This window comes from Lathamus discolor, chromosome 3 (assembly GCF_037157495.1).
Source record: "Lathamus discolor isolate bLatDis1 chromosome 3, bLatDis1.hap1, whole genome shotgun sequence".
Taxonomy (NCBI): domain Eukaryota; kingdom Metazoa; phylum Chordata; class Aves; order Psittaciformes; family Psittacidae; genus Lathamus; species Lathamus discolor.
In genome coordinates this window covers 101452468-101475578 of record NC_088886.1, presented here as the reverse complement: position 1 = coordinate 101475578, position 23111 = coordinate 101452468, and the positions used below count along the sequence as shown (strand labels likewise).

General features: G+C 39.9%; 1 long non-coding RNA gene across 1 annotated transcript in view; it reads right to left on the bottom strand.

Annotated features, from left to right (window-relative positions):
* Window positions 1–923: 923 nt before the first annotated feature.
* The window catches only part of LOC136011156 (uncharacterized), a 65922-nt gene continuing 43734 nt past the window's right edge, over window positions 924–23111 (bottom strand). The window contains exon 5 of the long non-coding RNA XR_010611240.1: window positions 924–1116. This is a non-coding gene — a long non-coding RNA (uncharacterized LOC136011156). The remainder of the gene's footprint in view (window positions 1117–23111) is intronic.

Genomic DNA, 23111 nt, shown 5'->3' with positions numbered 1-23111 from the left:
AAATGAAAAGGGACCTGTGTGAATCCGTGCACAGAAAAGTTATAGCAGTGCAGACACCGAGATCTGCATCACATTCCCAACAGCCCCCACTTGCCTATGCATTAGCATGTCTACTTATATATAGCTATCACACAAAGTCCTTGGTAGGATTTTAATGGGAGGGGGACTTTTCTTTCTCTCTCTTCCTGTCCTCCCTCCCCGCCCCCCCCCCCCCCCCCCAACATCTATGGGTTTTAAATCTCTGGAAACTAAACAAACTGCACATGGGGTACGGGCTGCCTCTGCTCTACAGTATACAGTGCATAACATTCAGTGGTGACTTCGGCTGGGCTAATCCCAGCAGAATCTACCAGACTTTCCAGTACTTCTTAACAAGAACATTTCTAATAGGATCACTGAGACGTAAATGACCTAAACACAACACACATAGAATATGCTTTATGCTGTTTTTGTCACTCAAATTATCAACTCAAGTCTGCCCCTCATTTAGTGCTACCTCCTCCACAACCTGTGTCGGTGCCATTTTTTTAATAAAGGCTGCCATGAGCTTCCAGACATTCCCAGGTTTCTTCCGAGTGCATAATTGACTCTTATTTTTCTCTTTATGAAGTGACTGAGGTATCAGGACTGTTTTCAGATCATCTGCTGGAAAGGTGCTTTGTTGGAGAGGGGTTTGCATACTGCTTTACAAAGGAATCTGTAAAAATTCCCCTATGCATTCATTGCAATGACTAGATGCTTGACAGTGAGAGAGGAATGTTTCTTAGAGAGAAAAAAAACCCTAATGAATGTTGAATGGGCAATACTGTGGTGAATTTAGCAAAAAGCCATACCACCAGTATAAAAAAACCATCCATAATAATGGGGATTGCAAACTGATTTCTCAAATGATATGGAGAATTAATCATAAAAGAGAGCCAGACTTTTCCTGGGAACTAAGTTTAATTCCACTTTAAGTTTTCATCTTTAATTGCTACTTCAGGGGTAAATGCTGCCGTTACTCTTGGGAGAGCACTGTAGGCACCAAAAGCATTTCTGAACAGAAACTTCAAACACCTGAGGGGTCCTTTTTCCCTTTCTTCAAAATGGACTTCTCTTTTAAATGTGGAGGTCTTTCTGGGAAAAAGAAAAAAAAAAAAAAAGGAATTTAATTTGTGGGGATTTTTTAAAATAACATTTAACAAAAAAGATTTAAAGTGAGAGGAGGTTTTTGCAATGTTTACAGGAAAACTCTTTCAAACACTACTGAATAGGAAGAGAACAGGGAGGCAGGAAGAGATAACGACAAAAGCTCCAATTCTGTTAATTTTTTGTGCTAGGATGTAATTATTCTCCTGTACATGGGAAGAACAATGGGACACAGAGAACCTATATAGATAAATCCCGCAACTTACCTCTGTGCTTAGAGGGGATGTTGCAATGAGACTTACTTGGCAACAAATAACACCAGGCTCGGCTGCTAGGGGAAAGCATTTGCAGGAGTGCAGCTGAGTGGGATGACGTGCAAAGGTGAGGAATGCAAGACACCGGGAGCAGGCACCAGAGCAGTGCTGGGAAAGGAAATGTCTTTGGAGCAGCGGCAGGAGGGGATCAGATTCCCCAGTACTTAAACTCTGTGCAGCAGAGGTTTTTCTCCCTAAATATAATTATTGCTAAACTGTCCAAGTTTTCTTGAAAAGCTGGGAGGGCTCTATTCAGACAAATATGCATAGAAACAGCTCCACTGACAGACATTTGTTAATTAGCTATCACCAAAAAAAAAAAAATAATTAAAATCAATTATCTGAAGTTAACTTCAAAAAATGCTTCTGACAGCAAAACCAAAATAGCCCCCTTCCTGGATAGCTCAATATGCTTTCTTCTAGTCCAGTGTGGACTGGAGGCTTTAAGATAAACTGAGATTAAAACAGTAAAGGCACAGAACCACCCAAATCCCCAAGTTTACAGAGACCAGAAGATGGGAAGAAAGGGGGTGATCAGGTCCCAGAGTATTCCCCTAGTTCCTCTACAGTATTCCCCAAGATGGTTTCAGCTTTTATGTCAGTTTATCATCCTAGGGACAAAACAGAAACTGCCCCCACTGGAATTTCCATAAAAAAGAGTGTTTAGGGCTTTCAGTCAAGATTAGGAGATCAAGATCAAGAGGAGGTATGCTGTGACACAGATACACTCCTCAGAGTTCAGGGGCCAAGGATGGAGGTGGGCTGTGAGACCCATCTTTCCCCTTAGAGCTCCCACATGATTTCTAACTGATACTTTAAAAGAATACCACTTCTAGCCCTGCCAAGAAATAACTCAAATTCAAATCACACAAAGTTGGGTTCACCCATCAAGAGAATACAGATCTATTATTTTTTCCCTCCTTGGCCTTGAAAATTACTCTGTTCAGCCTACTTAAAATAGTGTAACCTTCTGCCAAGCTATGCGCAGAGGCTTCATGCAAGATCAGGATCGGAGCCAACAGTTTTTCTCTAAGTAGCACTCTACCAGAGTTTCAAATCACTTCAAAATGATATTTTCCTGGCTGCCTTCCAGGGCCCAGAGTAGCCAGAGCCCACAGCATGGATCAGCAGAGCATTTGTCCAGTTCAGGCTGCCTGTGATCAGTGACAGAATAGAGGCAATGGGGACAAACTGGCACATGTGAAACTCCTGAACACAAAAGAAACCCCACTTGTTTACTATGAGGGTGGTCAAACACTGGAATAAGTTGAACAGAGAGGTTGTGGAGTCTCCAGCTGCGGAGATACTAAAAACCTGAGAACATGTACTCAGCAAGCAATTCTAGTTGGCCCTGCTTGAGCATTGGGGCTGGACTAGACAACCTCCTTAGACCCTTGCGAACCTCAATCATTCTGTATTCCTGTGTTGCTGTTGTGCTTGCTGAGAATGGACTGTGCAGGGGACAGAAATCATTACTCTTGGGTTGCTTCTAACTACATGCCACGTTTTTTTCATGCGCATTTCAATCCTTCCTGCAGAGCTATGAGGTGAAGGTCCAGACAAGGGCTTGTAGGGAGATGCAAGACTTGGGTTTCCTTCCACATACCCTTCCTCAGGGCTTGAGGAAAGACAGAACTGTAGTGCTGTCTTGCTCCCTCTCGTTTCACGCACTGAAAGTGATTTGGAGAAGCAAGGGGATACTGTTAATGAGTGAATCAAGGGAGTTACTTTAAACCTTTATAATCTTTATTTAATGATTTAACTTCAGAGCAAAGGAAGATAGGATAGCTTGGAAAGGTAAATTGTGGCTCCGGAAGACACGGAAAAGCATGAAAATACGCCGCAGGTATCAAAACCCTCAGAATTAATTAGACCAATGAAGAGATGGTACAAAGCAGTTTGAGCTCACTGAAATGAAATGGGAAATTAAAAAAAAAAAACACCACCAAAATTTCCTGATCAAAGTTTTCTTGAATTTAACATATTCTCAGTCATTGAATCTTGGGAGGGAGGAGGAAAGCCAACTTTATTGACAGAAAACAGTTCAATTAGAAATAGACAAAAATTACCATCTCAAGCTGTATGAAACATTTTGCATGTGATGTGAATCCTGGCTCAGACATTTGTTCTAAATACCATTCTGAACTGAAAAAGGTGATCTGGTTTCTTTCCAGTCTAATATTTAACTTCTAGGATTCATAATTTTGTAGTCTTTCCAGTTAAATGAAAACCTACATAGAAGAGATTTTGGAGGTAAGAAGGATGGGTTATTGCAAACATTTTTGGGGTAAAGACTGTGACAGGAACTGCAACTCCCCCATTTGTTTTATTCATTGTGTTCAAGATCAGAACCAATACTCAAAAAATGCCACCATGGTAACTTTTAAATACGTCAGAAGAAATGTGTCTTCTCCTTTCCTAAACATCACACTATTTTGCACCATTTAATGTTACCTGAGAAGACAGCAGAAGATGGAAGCATATTATTTTCAGATGTCTATATGTATATGTTAAGCTTTTCAGAAGTTGTTTTGAGTTCTGATAAAACAGATAGTTTATTTTTTAATATTATTGCTCCAATAACATTGTTTTAATGCTATAAAAATGATTTTTTTTAAGTTTCTACTAGGTGTTACCAGCAGTAACGAATAGAAAATGACCTTAGAAGTTGAACGTTATATGCCAAGTTTTAGTCTCAGCAAACCAGCAGTGCTTAGGCAAAGGATCCAAATGTAACCTAGTTTTTCCAAGAAAATTACATCAGGTTGTATATTCAATAACACAGCAGCTTACTAGGTGTGTAGAAACTGCAGGCTCAAAGGCACACTCCTCTGCTGCCAGAGGAGGGGTAAAGTAGAACTCGAGTACCTGAGTTCTCACCAGATTCCCACCCCTTTCTTACTGTATATGCAACAGGCAATTTCCATCAGGTGTCTGTGATAACAGCTGTTTCCAACTTTGTACACCAGATCAATCCAGCCAGGCACACACAATTAAGAAAAAATATCTTCATGACCTTCATAATTACAGAGCACTGCCCCCTAAACCAGAGGAGTGGGATTACGTGCATACAGAGAGATCATTACCAATACTCTGACAACCCATACAGCCACATTCCCTCCCAGATCCAGAGAAATGCTTTCCAAAGAAATGCACCGTAACGGGAACTTCCTTTAGTAAAACAAAAATTGAGGGGGAAAGGAGGAGGGCAATCTAAAATCTTGGTTTATCACTTTTAGTGTTCACATCCGGCTAGTGACAACCTGTGATTTCTAAGTTCATCATAGACCACAACATATGCACCTGTACTCATGGTAACAGATGAAAAGACAGGTACAATTAGCATTTATCTTACATACCCTAACAATACTAGATAATGGTTGGCTGTTCAACAGCCACATTACACAAATCTTTTAGAATTAATACACCAAAACCACCAATATACAATAAAAGATTCCTTGGTTTAGATGGACCAGTGTGCAAGCAGACAGATAAGATGAGCCCAAATAAGAGGCTATCTTCTCCATGGAGGAGAAAGCATGAAAAGGTGTATCATCCTGTTAATAAGCCTACAATGAGCAACAGAAAAGCTGAAAAATTAAATGATCCTGGTAAATTCATAACGTGGAACCATTTGAAATAGTACAGTTGTGGGTTTTTTTACTGCAAAGCCAGAAAAGTGGGGGTTTAGTTTTGTTTTTTTCCTCTCTCTTGCCCCCCCCCCCCCCATAAAAAGGAACTCTCAACAGTAGGAAGGCAGAAAATGGCTAAGCAGTCACACCCCATTGCAAGACATTTATTGATCAAACCCCTGAACACACATTGTGTTTGATTTTGCCCATGCTGGGTTGTACACTGCTATTCACTGCTCTGTCCAACTTTCTGAAATGGCTACAGAGATGTATGGGCCGGAACACTAGTCGCCAGGCACTGAATGAGTATTTCTGCTGTTTTCAGCGACAGTGGCTCAGCCCCTCAGAGATGAAAGAGTCTGCACATCTAACACAGTTCATCTCGAATTCCAACTGCAAAGCTCCTACTGTATTTCCCAGCCCTGTCCAGCTCATCTCCACAGCATCAACATCACAGCTGGACTTCCTCTCTCTGTGGCACAGTTTTTTTGAGTTTTAGCAACAAATCATATGCTGCTCTAGGTATGATGATTAGTTTATGAATAAAATAGGAACATTTGATTTTGTCATTAGTCACTCTGTTTATATGTTGATGTACAGAAATAAACAAGGTACTTATTGCCCCATAACAAGTACCACAAAATTATATGTTACTGATATATAATGTTTAATCAGCTCTTTTCAAAGGATGTTTGTCTCAAGTTTTTGTACACCAACGACTGATGATATGAGGGAGACATTATGGCAAACAAGTGCTAGCAATCCACTGGGATAATGAAAAATAAGAAATTATTATGTGGTTGTGAGAAATTGGCTGACCTCTTCAACTCCTTCAAGGCATGGAAGACTCTATTTCTGCACCATGGAAGTAGAGCTCCATTACATTCACTTAAGTATAACAACTATTAAGTTTTCCTATGCAGAATACCTCTTATTCCTTTTCAGGACGTTAATGAACATGCATTCCCCTCTAAATATATCTTCTTACCTAAAAGAGTTTTCACAGAAGTGACCAAACTAAGCTACAAGTTATTGCACTACTTACCAGTCATGAGCAATCCAGATTTTTTTCTGAATCTAACCCCAGTTTTCCTTCATACATTACACAGAAGAAAATATTTCCACAATGTAATATACCATGGAAGTAGATCTAAAGTCAGCAGTACTGCTCATGGAAGTGACATCACTGGCTCTTAGGATCTGAACACAACATAGCAGAGGAGTTTCACAAGGCAAAATCCGCAGTGCTCTGCAAAGCTGTTTTTTTTTTGTAGCTTTCCAAGACTTACACAAAAACATAGAATACTTTGGGTTAGAAGGGACCTTTAAAGTCATCTAGTCCACCCCACCCTGCAATGAGCAGGGGTATCTTCAACTAGAACAGCTTGCTCAGAGGCACAACCAGCCTTACCTTGAATGTTTCAGGGATGGTTTATTTGCCACTTCTCTGGACAGCTTGTTACAGTGCCTCACCACTCTCCTTGTAAAAACATTCTTCCTCACATCCAGCCTGAATTCCCCTCTTTTAGTTTAAAGCCATTACCCCTTGTCCTATTGCAAGAGGCCCTACTAAAGTCTGACCCCATCTTTCTTAGAAGCCCACTTTTAAGTACCAAAAAGCACAACCAGGTCTCCCCAGATCTTTCTCCTTTCCAGACTGAACAAGCCCAACTCTCTCAGCCTTTCCTCATGGGAGAGGTGTTCAATCTCTCTGATGATTTCTGTGGTCCTCCTCTGGACCTGATCCAACAGCTCCATGTCTTCCCTGTACTGCTGAATGCAGTACTTCAGGGTGGACTCATGCAACTGGAGAAGAGAGGCAGAATCACCCCCAGTCATGACCTGCTCATCATATTTCTTTTGACGCAGCCCAGAATACAGTTGTCTTTCTGGGCTGCAAGTGACATTGCTGGGTAATGTCCAGCTTCTTATCCACCAGTACCCCCAAGTCCTTCCCCCCAGGGCTGCTCTCAAAGCAGAGATGTGGCCCTCATCTTGAAAATCCTGAAATATCCAAGCCCTCTAAAATCTGAAACAGGACTGAAACTTTTAAAGCATTTTCAGTTCCATTTCTGGAGTGGGTTTCAAGTCTCCTTATAGTCAGTTGTGTTGACAGAGTACAGGTCAGAACCTGCTGCATCAGGATGTCAAAGGTTACTATGTCCTGACAGCAGAGAAATCCTGTAATTGAAGTAGTCAAGCAAGCACAAAGCACCAGAAATATCTACATTTTGCTAAATAAATTCATTGTGACAGGGCTTATTAAAGTGAACAGCAAATTCATTTATAATAGAGATGCCTGAAATGCAGCAAGGAAGCCTTATACTGGAGGGAGTACTTAATGGAAAAGCCATGTAATAGTAGAAAGAACTTACAGGCTGGTCTTTGATAAGACAACTGTCAGAATCCTACAATTACAATTCCTTCTTTTTTTCTATTTGTTTTTTTTTTTTTCACTAACAGAAAAAGGTTGGAAAATTGCAGTTTCTTAACATTTTCTTCAGGTGAGGTCCATTGCACCAACAGGAAACCAAGCTTCCCTGCAAAGTGGCAGGGTCAGCTCTTTTCTCTACTCGTGTACAGCAAGCATGAGTAGCAGCAAGTGGCAGTGTTGGAGCTCTCACTGTGCCTGATTCATGCAGTAATGAATGTGGTGTGTCAGTTTTGGGGACTGCACAGTTGACAACCCTGCCTGCAGCTCTGGCTGCTCTGCAAAGCACAGTGAAGGTCACAGTCAGTGACTTCCCGATTTCAGGTCACTGTTGTGCAGAAAGCCTCCCTCCAGCAGTATATGCGTTTCACACCTAGCTGCTCCTTTTGTCAAGCTGTCATATTTAATTAAAATGCTGACAGGCTTTAAGGATCTCCACAATGTGCAAAGAATACATAAGATCAACACTCCACACTTCTACTAGTGATTATTCTTTTCTGTACAGTTATTTAATTTGCTTCCTCTAGTTATTAATGGCCTGAATTATTTTTTTCCTCTTGCTGTTCTCCATGAAAGGCAGAATAAGAACCATCTTCATGCCCATGTCCTCATCTGAGACTTTCTCCATCGAAAGAAATTCTCCCCCTGTGCTCACTGTTTGGTTCCTGCAGAGCATGTGCTTGGGCTGACAGGAGGAGAGCTCTTACTGTGCGCTTTATCTCTGGCTCTCTGATCAGAGCAGATTTCCTGTTTTTTTATTTAACCAGCAAGTACATCACTTGGTGTTAAATCCATAGGAGGTTAAGGCATCTAAGTGCTTATGAGATATTCAAAAGTCTTACCCTGCTTCTGTAGTATTAATTCAAGTGCTTGGTTTCCTGAAGTTGCTCCTGGGGATGTACCACGAGGTGACAAGTTCCCCACTGTGTGTACTCACAGCCAAAAACTTTCTCATCTCTTTCCTTCAGGCACCTGGAAACCTCAACATTACACAGGAAATTCTTTTTTTTTTTTTAGACAGAAATAAGATCCTATCATCACTGCAAATGACTTATAAGAGCTAGAACTTCTCTCTGCTTTGAAGGAGGTCTATGAGATATTCATCTTTATCAGCACAGGGCTATCAGCACTATAATTTTATGTGTGTCTCCCTCCTGTATTAACCTGGTGTGGTACTTTGGTTTTGCCATTTCATGCATAACTACTGTGTCTAATGACACCTTGTGGTAGTGGGTCCCACTTGCATCAGAGGATTCACCTAAATAATTTCTATTGCTATGCACATCTCACAGCCTAGACTGACAGAGCAGACAGGCTGAGAGTAGGAAAGCAGAAACCCCAACATACCAGCACAACACAAGGAACCAGGCACAGCATCTGAAAGGGGCCTGATCCTCATGAGCTTCAGTTACTACCAGACCATCTACCTCTCCAATTCCTGCATCTTCTCATCCATGCACAAACTTGTCCAAGATTACCTTACTCAGGCTGTGAGCTTGGCTATTCACCAAGGTAAACTTACACGTGAAACATGCATACCCAAAAACATGCAACAAAAGGCCCCTAAAATGAAGACAGTTCAGGCAGAAAATACTGACAAAATAGGAAATTCACTCTCAGCATTCTTCTCCACAAGGAACCCAGTAGGAAATCATTCATTAAACTGTGTCTGCACTTACAGAAGCATAAATGTTTGCTAAGAAAACATGCTCAGTCCAAACCAGGAAAGCACTTCTAAAGTGCAGCCACAAGCTCCCCCATTAGCCATGCATTGCACCAAGGGGTGACCCATTTGAGGTGCTATGTCCCAGGAGCCGCAGGGGAACAGTTGCTTCTCTGAACCTGCTGCTCCATGGCACAAACAGGGCCAGCCTCCACAGCCAAGGGGCTCATCACAGACTCATGCAGAACAATACCTCCAGCCTCTTCCATGTGTTTTGGAGAGCTCTCCAGAGCAGGTCAGTCCTCAGGCTGCAGGGTTGGATGGGATGGGATAGGCCAGGTTGGCCCCCTTCTCCGAAATAATCACCCTCTACTCCAGTGACTCAGATGAGTAGCACCTGCAGGCATCCAACTCAGAGCCCCAGCTCCTTTGCCTCATTTAGAATCAGCTGCCAATAGTCTCTAAAGCTGCTCAAGGGAGACATTTAAAAATGACCAGCATATTCAAAAATATTGCCTTTCAGCAATTCATTTTTATAAAAAATTCTCTTGGGAAGTGAATTAGTAGAAAATGGATTTTGCTTTGCAAAGGTAATGATTCATATCATGATTATCTGTGCATTCATCTAGTCACAGCAGAAGAACAATGTCATATTACACATCTGACCAAACACATCTAATCAGTATGGATTGATTAAAAACTGAAAAACTCAGAGAGGTTTTGTTGGTTTGGGTTTTTTTTCTCCAAATCAATCTGTATAGTTACATAAGAGTAATGCAAGACACTGAATTGATAAAGAAAAATACGATTTTCTAATTAAGTCTAAAGTAGAAAATCTATATAAATTACTCATTTTGATTTAAATATTCAGCCATAATAGCTGTTTATTCTATAAATACATCCAATATAAACACACTTATATAGTCTGAGGAAGTAAAATAAAACTAGTCATAATATCTAAAACACAAGAGAATATACTTCAAAAATATTTTTATATATTACTTTAGAATATAAAACATTACTTGGGAACATTAAAAGCAAACTGAAATTCTTCCATACACATGAAGATTTTTTTAAAGCTTCCAGACCCTGGCTGCTGATTTTTAAGGCCACATTTTTAATGAAGCTGAATGTGCAAAACTTTGCACAAAGATATTCATATTCATGAAAGAAGCTAACAGAAGGTCATTAATAAGGTCTTGCCTGGGACCTGAATGAATACACTTTAAAATGTGAATAAAGATAAAGGAGACAAAGCAATGAGTTTTAGACCATCGTGCTTGGAAATTACACCCTGTCTGATATTTTTCAGAGGGCTTTTGCCTGCATAGAGCTGACTCCTGAGTAGGCTGAGTGTCCCCAAAACCCACATGCACTGAGAGTCATGACATGGGGCACCTCACCCAGCAGTAGGCATGCTTAAAGTTGGCTAGGAAATACACCCAAAGTTAGATTAGTCCCTTGTAACCCTTGTTCAGAACAAACAGAATATATGTTTCTTTCCTAAACCACATTTAAGCCATTTGGCTCTGCAAAGGCCCAAATCCAGCTTTTGCTAATGGCTTAAATTAATTGTGTCACCGCTAAAGTTCTACATATGTTAGAAATTATGAAAAATGAAGCTGCCAAGCCCTCTGGTGACTTGTCAAGCTTCAGAATGCTTGGTGCATGGGCACCGAAATGGGCAGGTTTTCCAGACACCATCTGGGCACCTCTCTCCACAGCTATTCAGTGGAGGTAGCTCATTCACAAAGGTTGCTTCAGGCTGGGGACCTCCAGACTTAGGTCCTACCACTTAGGCAGGAGGCTTAGTGAAGTGCTTTCGTGTTTCCTGGAAAGCCCATTATTTTCCAGACCTCCTGTTTTAGACAGCTACAAAGCTGGTGCCTGTTCTCTGCCGACTGAAGCTGGAATGTTTGACTGCTCCTACAGCCAGATGCAGAATCCAGAGTGGAGGAGCCCAGTGTTGTCTGCTGGACTTGTCACATCTGTTCTCCTATTTACCCCGGAGTCATCAGGTAATGAAAAGCAGGCTGCTCTCAGTTTTCCCAGATTCCTGGCTGCCACTACAGGACATTCCAAGACTGCCCGATGAAGTGCCAGCATTGCTGTGAGAGTCGGATGGCAAGTAGCACAACCTGTAGTGGCCAATTCTGACTCTGCTCCCAGGGACTCCACATCATTCTCACTGCACCCACCAGCTGGCCTGCGATGCTTTGAAGCAGAAATCTCCAATCCTTCCCTGTTGCAAGCAGAAATCTTGGGCAATTTCCTTAACTTGGACTGCTCACAGGAATATTGTTCCAGAAAAAGCCTAAGTGCCTCAGAGGCATCATGTTGGTCAGTATCACCGGCTGTGGCCTGCTGGCCAAGAAGAATTTTAAAAAATAAAGTTCAAGATTTTTTTTGGGGAGGAAAGGAAACCTCCAAGTTATTTTATACACTGTCAGAAATTTTATTTCTGAATGACTTAGTTGTTTCCATTGGGTTTGCTTGTTTTCTTTAGTATATTATTAAAATTATTATTATTATTTATTATTATTATTATTATTATTGAAGAATATCTTAAAATAGTCAAGGACCTCATAATACACAGGACTAAACTTTGGCAAGATACAAGCATATGCTCTAAGTATGGTCACCTAAAAAAGACACATCAGAAAAGAGCTACTTTCATGCATGTGCTTTTCTTTTCCTACTTTCCCTTCCACATACTGAGGTTGATTATTCCCAGAATGATTCAAAGTTGTCAAGAATCAGAGACTTGACAGAAGAAACTGGAAATCATTCCTACCTAGCACGTGTCAGCTTATTGCCAGATGTCTGCTTTTCAGATGTGCACATGTATACACGTTGCTCTCATTTCACTGTCTAGCTTTGCTCCTTTATCAGTACATCTCAGAACAAGCTTCTTTCCCCTTCTCTCCCACACTGCAGTTCCTTCATAAATCTCTCACAGTACAATGAAGTGTCACAGTGTTTATCCAGATCTAGTAATGCAAGAATACATCACAGCATGCAGAATGGGCTCTTTTCTCATGTTTATTAATCTGCTTGAAATGCACAGGGAGAACACGTTGATACTGCAAAGGTTAATGACTGATTTATAGAGAAAGAGAGCCAGCATTTACAGTCAAATGATCCTTAGTAATTGTTGTAATAAAGACTGCAGATGAGCTTTCAAGCTACATAGTTATGTGCGGCCACTCTCTTCAGCACACCTCAGTAGGAGGGCCGTCATTCAGGCTTCTTATAGAGGAGCAGCAGCTGCTGGAGGGAGCAGAGATGTCTCAGCACATGGCTAATTGTCACCAGCCTGAGCAATCGTACCCCCTGCTATACGGGGCAGTGAAAAACCCCCTGCTCTCGCCAGCAGCCCTCTGACAAAGAAATTGGTAGTGGTACCTTCCAGACTACAAGAGATAATGCTGAGGACCAATGCGCACTCTTTTCTTTGTGTTTTATAATAGAGATATACGGTGAGATGAAGAAGAGCTGGCTCCGCAGAAGCAAAATCACTCTTCAGAGCAGATTTGTATCATTAAGAAGTATGTGGAAATTAACAGCTCTCACTGTCACCGTTCAGATAATAATGCTGCCCTTTTCAGTAAGTGAATATTCTAGCTATGTAGTTTGTGTTAAAAGGATGAGATTAGGTGAAGAGATGATTTTTAACCTGCAACTTCAAGCACAATGGAAGACAAGATTATCAAAATTCCCATCAGCAAATGACTGATATCAAGTGAGATGTGTGTGAACTTGCCAAATGTAGGTGAAAGAAGCAGAAGCAGCTTTGCGTTTGATGGGTCAAAGTCAACAGGAGCCTATATTCACCAGGTGGAACTTTGCTGCAGAATGACAGCACCTGAAAGAAGGACTTTTGGTGGCCCTGACTTTCCTCTGTAGAAATACTCACTGAATCACTGCTTCTACCACAGACTGTGAAAAGCACCTGAACTCTTTCCATCTCAAAGATCATTACCTTATTTTAGCTGAAATCACAGCTCTGAGTCGGAGAGAGATGAGATTCAAAACACCTTTGCAAACTCCAGGAGTCCTTTAAGTGCTGGACTATTAAGTGAAAGGAGAGCAGCTCAGTGCTGCTTTGTACGAAGAAATCATGTTCTGCTGGCCTGCCCCAGAACGTGATAAGTTCACTGCTGAGAGGGCTTTGCCATTGCATATAACCATGTAGCTCAATATTCAGGTCATTCTGCATGTAATGAAAATCAGAAATTGAGTCACTTGCTTTTCTACCGGCAAACTTTAAGTGCCCTTAGATCTGACATGTTTCCGAAGTTGACACAAGAAAACATCACCCTGCCAGTAAGAATGCACTAGTCTCATTAAAGATGGTTCATTACAACAGCAAGTGACAATAACTTTATGACAGGGTAGGAAAAAACCCACAAACTTTGACTTCTCTTTGTCCCCCTGGAAGTACGGAGTTTTGCTGGTAGGTGTTTTCAGGTTTCTCTGTTCATCTACAGACTCAGCCGGCAGAGGCAGTGGGAATACCCAGCTCCAGTGCAACTCCTGTACTGATAAAAGCTACATGTCCATGTTAGGCAAGGTAACCACAGACTGGATGATAGTTCATTTAGTTTGCCTTACTAGTTCAACATCAGTTATCCTGGAGTCACTTTATGTAAGTATTTTACATCTTTTTGCAAGTTATACATTTCTGTAACAGCATAACTCTTTATATGCAGACTGCATAGAAAATAGCATCATTTTGCATAGTATATGTGGAATATTGTTGTGACCTTCATTTACATGAAGTCAGATGCACTATTCTCCTTATAAACAGAATTTCAATATATTTATTTGGAAGAGATATCAGTCTCACCTTGTCTTACTTAAAGCCCCAGAGGAAAGAGTGAACCTGTGAAAAAAGAAAAGCCTTAATCCTATTTTAGGCTTTAAATACAGACATCCACTCTGCCTCTGAACACCTGATGAGCATCCCCTCACCCCATGAATTCCTGAGCAAGCCAATTTGGATGCACTGAGCAAGCAGGATCTGCTACTTACTTCAAGGACAGAAAACAGAATGAGATTTGGACTCCATTTAACCTGCATCCACACACAGTGCTAAAAGAAGATTTGAGCTGTGGCTGAAAGGGAATAATTAGCAATAATTAATTTCTGCTGCAGATCGTTAGCAATTTATAACTCCTATGAGCAAATGAAAAGAAAACCATGGTTCATCAAACTCCTAAAATTAGCCCTAATAGTCTCTAACACTGAGGATGGGAGTTCTTTCTAAAGAGCTGGAAAGCAGTAGAAGAGACCTCCTCTAAATCAGCTGCTGGTTGTCTGCAGTCCAGCAAATGTAAAGAGCTATATTTGAATTTCAGCTCTGTGGAGGACATTCATGTCGCTAGTACACCTGCACCAGCAGGTTAGCTATGAAGACTCTGAGGACTTCAGATACTCAGTTTTTAGTAAGTGTGACTTTTAACGCCACTGACTGCCTTCCTGGTAGTTCCCTTATTTTCTCATTAGGAATTTCTCAAAGTTAGAAACCAACTCACTACTAGGACAGATGCCCTCCAGGGTTAATGCCCTCCAGATTCAGAGCTTTATTTGGAAAACGCTGGCCAAAACATGTGTTTCTGTTTGCCAGGTCTGTAATGTATATGACCTCAGCTGTTTTCTATTTGGTATTAGGGACTTGAGTGAATTCTCTCAAACCACAGGAATGTGAAATTGACTAGCATAATTTATTTCCCTGCAAATTCCTAACTTCTCTTAACAGAGACCTCAAGAGTAATAATAAGCTATTTTCTTTATAAGCTACTTGGGGAAGACCCCGAAGTAAAAAGATAACTATTGTATATGAGTGAAATAGGTTCCATAAATTGAAATTAAATGTTGCCAGAGTGCCAGAAACTACAACAGAGGACCTTACTGCATCTCTCATTTTGCAGTCATACAGTCTCTTCAATTAGGAATTTGTTAACTGAATCTTAGAGCAGGTCTTTATAGCCTTGCCCTCCCAACAAAATGAGAGTGTCCACATTTGAAATTGCTTTAAGAAAATTTTGAAGTCAGAAGTTTGTTTGCCTCTTCCCACAGAAACACGCACATCTCCACCTGAGTCATACCTATTTTGTGTATTACTCATGCAGATTTCAGCGAAACTATTACTGAGGATCTATTAAAATGGAAAGGTAAAGTTTAATCAGTTCAGCTATAAACAAGACACTGATTTGTGGTATAAAAACAGACTGAGATCCAAGGTTTCCAAAGCACAGGCTGCCACCGTTCTTCTTTATAGATAATGGTCTGATTAGACTGAAACCTAGGGCTTTTAAGATTTCCTGTGACTACTGAAAGTAGGTAGGGAAAATGTTATTTATCTTTAACTGAAACTGCTCATATACCTGGAGCTTCCCATTCCCATCCTGTGGAGCTTTCTAGAGTGAGTCATGTCCCAAGCAGTCTGGGGAGGTGAAGGGCCTACCATCACACCCCAAGCATGCCACAGCCCAAAGTCTGCTGGAAACAGCAGAGCCCTACAGCAGGCATCTGCCTGGGAGACCTTTCACCCGCCACATCAGGGGAAACACTCAGCTCATGGACTTGCCTGCTCCCTGGTTCCACTGAAGCAGGACTTCAGTCCCTCATCAAGACAGCAGGCTGAACTAAAGCCAGGACAGAACAAAAATTATCTCCAATGCATCTAATGATAATTAGCACTAATGACAGCAGCATGTGAAAACAAAGCTTCTAACATCACCAGCTAATATTGTTGCAAATGCTATCAGGTAATGCTATGTACTATGCATATACATCAAGAATTTGAAAGACTGCTAAATTTAGCAACGTAATCTATTTCTGCAAGGCTCAGGCTTTAGCTTCAGGTAGCACATATTCATTAACACTGATCTCCACTCAGGAAATATAACTTGAGCTTTAATAACTGTAAAAAGGCAAAAAGCACATTTTAGATACTAGACTTCCACGTTAAAACACTGTAATCTCTTTACTCTAAAATCAGTTACTGCACTGCTTTATTATTAATTATACATATTTGCTTACACTCAATATTAATACCTATGCAGACTGTTGGTATAACTGATTGTTTATGGACATGGTCTGCAATCTAAGACATTTTTGGCCAAATTCCCAGTCTCCTGTTTGAAATTCTTGAAGACCCAGAGAAAAAACTCTTCAACCTATTTCAGGTTTCCTATCTTGAAACAAGGATGAGAAAACAATGGAGATGACAATGCCTCCTCAGACATTCTTCGTCTTACAGATTTACATGTAATAATAGTAAACTCTGTGAGAATTAAGCATTTTTTACAGTATAAATTTTTGTAGAACTAGCTGCCTTGGGGGCCCAAGGATAATATTGTGATGTAAATGATATTTATTTTATATTTAACTGGGAAATTCATACTATAAATGCACCCAGAACAGCAGTCAATGGGAGATCATGCTCTGAATCTTCAAATCAGATGTGGATCAGCTAATGTAAGTAGAAATATATCTATTTCCCAACATAGAGGAAGAAAACAAAACTGTATTACCTAAGGCTATGATCAGCCAACCCACTGACCTGCACTGCCAGAAAATAAAGCTTTCTGAGCAAACCTTTCTTACGAGGAAGTGGTAACAGGGTTTGTGTAGGACAGAGCACCCCAGCTCTCTGTGGTCCCTAATGGATCCCCAGCCACCAACACCAGCAGCTGTGCTTCCAGCTGTCCTCACTTCTCTGCTGCAAATGCACCTGAAACCACCTGCACCACGTGAATCCACACTTAGGCACAGGTTTTTAAACTTTAGCTTCACTAAAATTTCCCTTTAAAGGCCAGTTCTTTGGCAAGAGCAGTACTGACCTGCCTGTTGTTTCAGCCTTGCCTGGCAAAGCACACTCCACTTTGGAGACCTTTTATTCCCTTCTCCCTTTTTCCAGCTTTCCAGACAGGGACCTTCCCATTTCCCTCTCCTGAAGCTAGCAAAAGCAGCCTCAGTAATCTCATGGCAATGTCTGAGGATTGTCCACGGGCTGTGAGAACACACTGCCATGCCTGTCATTGTGCCTAAAAGCCCTTCAGAGACCACCCCGTGCATTCAGCGGTAGAGCTGTTTTATTGCCTTTTTTTTTTCCCCTCTCTCCAGGGGAAATAAAAGAACAAATACTCTGTTAGAAAGACAGAAGCTCCCGGGTATCCCCAATCAGCTGCAAGGCAGCAAGCACTGACACCATGGGAAATGCTTAGAAAACCATTATTGTAAATGCTTTAGGCAAAGTTAGCAGCAAAATCACTTTCTAACTGCTCCTGTCATGCTGTGCAATCCCTGCTCCTCTGCTGATCAGCAGAACTAGTGGTGGCATCTGCAGCACTTCAGTACCATGATTAGGAGAGATATCCACTTACCAATGAGTTTTACTCTTCATGAGATTTTATAACATGGTATCAACATGCACTACATAAGACCAGGCATGGTACTGTTCTTGCAGCATTTTCAATGGAGACTTTATTTTTTCTATTCTCATTGATTAATTCCATTATACTGATTCCTAGAGTAACAAATGTAATTTGACAATCTGTAGGCACCTACCAAATGTGCCAAATTTATAGTTGCAAAAATTAAAATATCATATAATATTAAAATTATTTTATATTATTACTTCACATATTTTAAAATATTAAAAATATTTTCTGATATACCGTCATATGCAACCCGAATTCAATACATTCTTTTAAGAAGTGACAGAACCAGTTTTGGATCTTTCAAAAAATTCAAACATAAAAAGATTTCTGAAGTCAATACATAATAGCAAAACATTTTAATGTTACTAAATTTGCATATTTTGCAGAAAAATTTCATGCAGAAAATTTCACTCAGCCTTCTACCTCTCTGACTTTTCCATTTAGTCTGTTAGATGTATATCCTACATGTACCTATCCTACAGAAAATGTCTATTAAATGGTCACTGCTATGGCTGACAAAGACAAAATTAGATCTGTCTAAATTAAATATTTCATTAATTTCATCTTAGGTTTCTGTGAGCATTTCTATTCTGCGCCCACAAATGCTTCTGGTTTCCTTTTTCTTATTTGTGTCCTTTTAAGTCTCCTAAAGCAAGTATACTTTCCTCAAATATTACCTCTGCTAACACAGCCTAAAGAAATTATTTGAACAGTGTCTAGGTTGTAGAGAAATAAGAAATTATGAGCTAACTCTCAAAGGAGAGCTTCAAGCTACAGAGCCCAAGGCAGATACTCTTGGTTAAAACATTGTCTTTGAGCCAGGAGCTATGTGGGTGCCTCCAGCACAGCAGACATTACCTTCCACAGAGGCGACTAGCCCCAGTTAGGCAGGGGCAGGTGGAATAGACGTGGTGGAGCTCCTTTGATTGTGACTGTCATTTTTGCTACATCCTTTCATTAGTCTATAAAAACACCAATAGCCAAACTGTCATCTCTTGTGCTACCTTGTCTGGCAATTCAGTTCGAAACGTCAGAGAGCTGTTGACATTTTTAAGGCTAATGATCCAGCAGCTTAGATGATAGCAGACGTTTGAAGTCAGATTGCTCATATTAATTGCTTTACAAAACAACATGAGCCAAAATTGATTTTATAGTTTTGAAGTCAGATTGCTTATATTAATTGTTTTATGAACAACATGAATCAAAATTGATTTTAGTGTTACAGACTGGTTTATTCACCATCCAGTGTCTGTATCATACAGTTAACTGGTACTTTGAAAGTCCTTTCTGAGCCCTTCTTGTATCTGCTTGAATATGATAAGTGCTACATATAAATCAATACACCTAATTCTAATTAAAGATTTCCAAAAATACCCTCTTGAAATTATTAAATTCATGTAAGTGAGAGGAGAAAATGCAGCATAAGAAAGAGTTAAACAAGTAGCAGTATCAAATATAAACTGGAAAAAATAAGATCTCATCATTGTAGCTACTGTTCTGTAATAAATAGGAACAATAAAGGATTTCCTCTCAGAGCCTGGCAAAGCAGATGTTCTCCTCATTTATCTCCATTTTTGCACAATTTGCTTTTCAGAGAAGGACTTGGCCTGGAGATACAAGGCCTATTTTGGATCCCTGTTTAACACTCATCACACTCATAGGTTTTCTTTCCATTAACTTGAAAGTTTGTCAGCACTGAATGACTTCTCTTTATTTAACACATTGGAGCAGATGATACAGATTGACAGTGGACTGAAGATCTTTTTTTCAGCCTGCTGTAACAACATCTCTATGCAAGCCAATTAGATTTAAGAGATGATCTCTTCATTGTATCAAAAATATTAAATAAAAATTTAGAATGTCTTGTTTCTCATCTTTTTTCAGATTGGTGTAAATTAAGTGACTTTTATTGAGTTGTATCAGACTTGCAACACGATAATTATTAATAATAAGGGTATTATTGTGGCATTTGGGTATGTCCTAAATATCCCCTTTGTTTTCTGCATATACTAATTTTAAAATTCTATCTAATTTAAATATATAATTAACACTACAAAGCAATCAAGACTTCTTCACTATGTGCCTCTCACAGGATAATTTTCTCATACATATGTATTATGACTAAAAGACGTGTTCTGAATACTGAGGGTAATTTTATAGCTCAATGTTCTTGTTTGCTATGTTAGGTCAACATTTTTTTTTTAATTGAGTTTTTAATAGAACACCTTTTTTTTTTTTTTTAAACTATAAGATGTTCCTTGCTTTGGTAAAGTTCACTAAAATAACTCACCAAAATAACAAATAGCGAAATATCTCAATCTGGAAAAAAACTATTGATATTTTACTGAAAATGAATGTGTCTTTTCCTTCTTTCTCTTCCTTACCTGCCATTAAATTACATTCACACATCTAGCACCACACTGCACTAAATCCCATCACAAGAGAAAAATCTTGATGTATCAGTGAAGACAGAACCTGAGAATGGCACAGACAAACATAAGACCCCTCAATCATCTCCACAAAGACAGTGGTAATTCAGAATTGAATTTTTTTTCATTTGTAACTGGAATATGTCAGGTTTCGATTTGCAGCTGAAAAAAAAAATATTTTCAGCTGAAATTTTTCCAAAAATTTCCACATTTTCCAGTCATCACTTTTATCAATGATTTACACACCAGCTGAGAAGCATTTGTAACAGGTGAAGAATATGCATGAACTTGTAGTGTTTCTGGGATAGAAACTTCAATTCCATAATGAGCTGCTGGTAACAAACGTTATTACTAGCACATCCATGATTCACCGTGTGCAGCCTACAACCAAACATAACCATGTGTATAAAGGAGGACAATACTGCTCTCTTCACAGGTGTGACTGAGAATAAATAAATACGGTTTATAACAAACGCTGAAAGAATGAATCTCCTTATGACAATGAACTATGCTTAAACTTACTGAGAGCGACAATATAAATTCTCTAGTTATTTTTCTGGTACCTTAATATGCCTCAGTCTATTTTTTCATGACGTAGCAAGTATTCCCGTTCAGCAACGACTTAGGTAGTGAGCCAGGCCTGATTTTCAGAACAGACTAAGCATTCCATAGCAAATGAGTCTGTTTTCATAAAAACAAATTTGGGAAGGCTTTAGTGCAGACTTTTGCAGAGCTGAATGGCAGGAGAAGCAGCATCCCAAATTGCCTCTGACAGAGGAGGGCTGTCTGTGAGGTCTTTCATGGCTTGTATGAGCCACTGTACACAAGTCCTTCATTTTGTAAAGGACCTGGGTCCTATAAATGTGGTTTAGAATTTCTCAGAGCAGAATCTGAAGGTGAGGTAAGTAGTATTGTGGAGTTTATAGATCCCGGTAATTTTGAGGCTCCAGCTGCCTAGCCTGTACAGTTTTTCTAGGCATAACTTGTAGCAAAATTGTATGCAAGGGAGCTTTGCTGAGAGATCCATGGACACCAACACGATTTAAAGTAACACAGAGTCAAGTGCAGAAGAACAAATTATGGTTCATTTATGCATTAGGCTTTGTCACCTAGACAAGTCATTAGACAAGGTGTCTTCTCCCCATGGATCTAATCTTCACATTATCTAGAGAAGTGTTTTGTTGACAGTAAAGGAGGGCAAAGCAGTGGCAAATGAAGGATGATGTTTGTTTTGGGTTAAACCTGTGTAGGATCTCTGGCCAGGATACCACCAGGAGATCCCAGGGAAGCTCACCTCCCCACCCAACCCCCCCCCCCCCCATCCTTCATTCCCCAGGAGCAACAAGTTACAAAACCAACATTCAAATTATATTTTCCCTCCACCATTTATAAAATTCTAAATATTCAGAAAAGCAAAGCAAAAAACCCACATATGTAACAAAATTAACGTGACAGCCACTTTGATGTTGTAAGTTCATTACTGACCTTTAGAAGATGTACGGAGGAAAGCCAAGAAGGTGAAAATTAATAACCCTTCTTGCAGACAGCAGAGAGCTGTCTCAAGTTATGTGATCTAGGCATTTTTATCCACTCCCCCCATCTTTCAGAAAGACATAATTAATTTATAGTCATTTTAACCTGTGAATGACACTTGTAGAGTAGGAGGAGTAACAATCAACTTCCTATGCTAGCAGTGGGATGTAAAAGTCTGAGTGCTACAGAATTCACATGGATGCATTGGAAAATGTAATTAATGAGACCTCCTACCCTGGTAAGTTCAGTGGCACTAGCAGTATCTACATGCAGGTGTGAGTGAATCGAAATTAAATAACAAATTAAACAGTCCCTTAAAATCCTATCATCTTAAGGAATAGTTAACCTTAGCACCATATACTAATAATATGTCTCTCTCTGGTTTAACTCACAGTATGTGGTGGTGTGGATACATATGCAAGCTATCTGATATATAATTTTATCTTGTATTTCAGATTGCAGTAAGATCTGGGACATGATGTCCACATTTTCTGCTAGAACCACTGTAAATTACAACACTTAATGATAGATCTGCAATTAAAAAAAAAAAAAAAAAAAAAGAAAGAAAGAAACAAAACCAGAATGAAACAACAAAAGGAACAGCGGATGTGTGTGCATATTTGTATAATAATTCAAGGAACCATAGATGACAAGGTCTCTTTTGCTGAAAAATTGTTTGAATAAAATGAGTCAAATTTAACAGGACTGTAAATATCAGACAGCATTTTCAATATCTAGAACACCCAGAAAACAGACCTAACTTGTAAACCTCCCCAACTATCACACATGCAGTTACTTGTGTCTCAATAGACAACTCTGCATTGAGTTGGAACTGCCAGTCTGAATACTTGAAGAGCCTTACAATTAGGCATCTATTTTATTGAGCCAGGCATTTTTCTGTGACCCTCTTGGGTTATTAAAGTAGCATTAAAGTATTAGCAAATATCTTTAATATTTTTATTAATTGAGGGCATATTCACTTCAAGGCTTGTCTTCAATCAAGAACTGCACTCTTGTCAGGCTAGATGACCCGAAACCTACCCTCTCGTCATAATTACCAGAAAATCTGTGAACCAGTCTCACTTACTGCTTTAGGTCCTTGCAGTTGCTCATTTCTACCCCCTCACCCTGCCTTTTTATTCCCTCTACAGCCTGACCTTGCTTCCAGCATACCCAGGATAGTGAATACCAGTCACTCCAAGAGAACAGCTTCAGGTCAGGCTTTGCTCAATAGCGAATAAAAGGCAGCACCATTCAGCTCATTAAGCAAAAATTCTCTCCCCTTTACTCAGGCTGAAAAGTTTCCTTCATTTAACTGGAAAACCTTCTCACCTTGTGAAAGCAGCTTTACAACCAGCCCTCTTTACTACCACTTTTTCCAAAGCAAGCCCTTCCCTCCTCTAACCAGACTTATGGCAGTCAGCAACTACCATACCCCACCCACCCACCCATAATGGGTTTTTACGTGGAAGGGTCATCTCTCTCTCAAGCTGCTAAAGGGTCAATATTCCTATTAGAAATGCACTACATG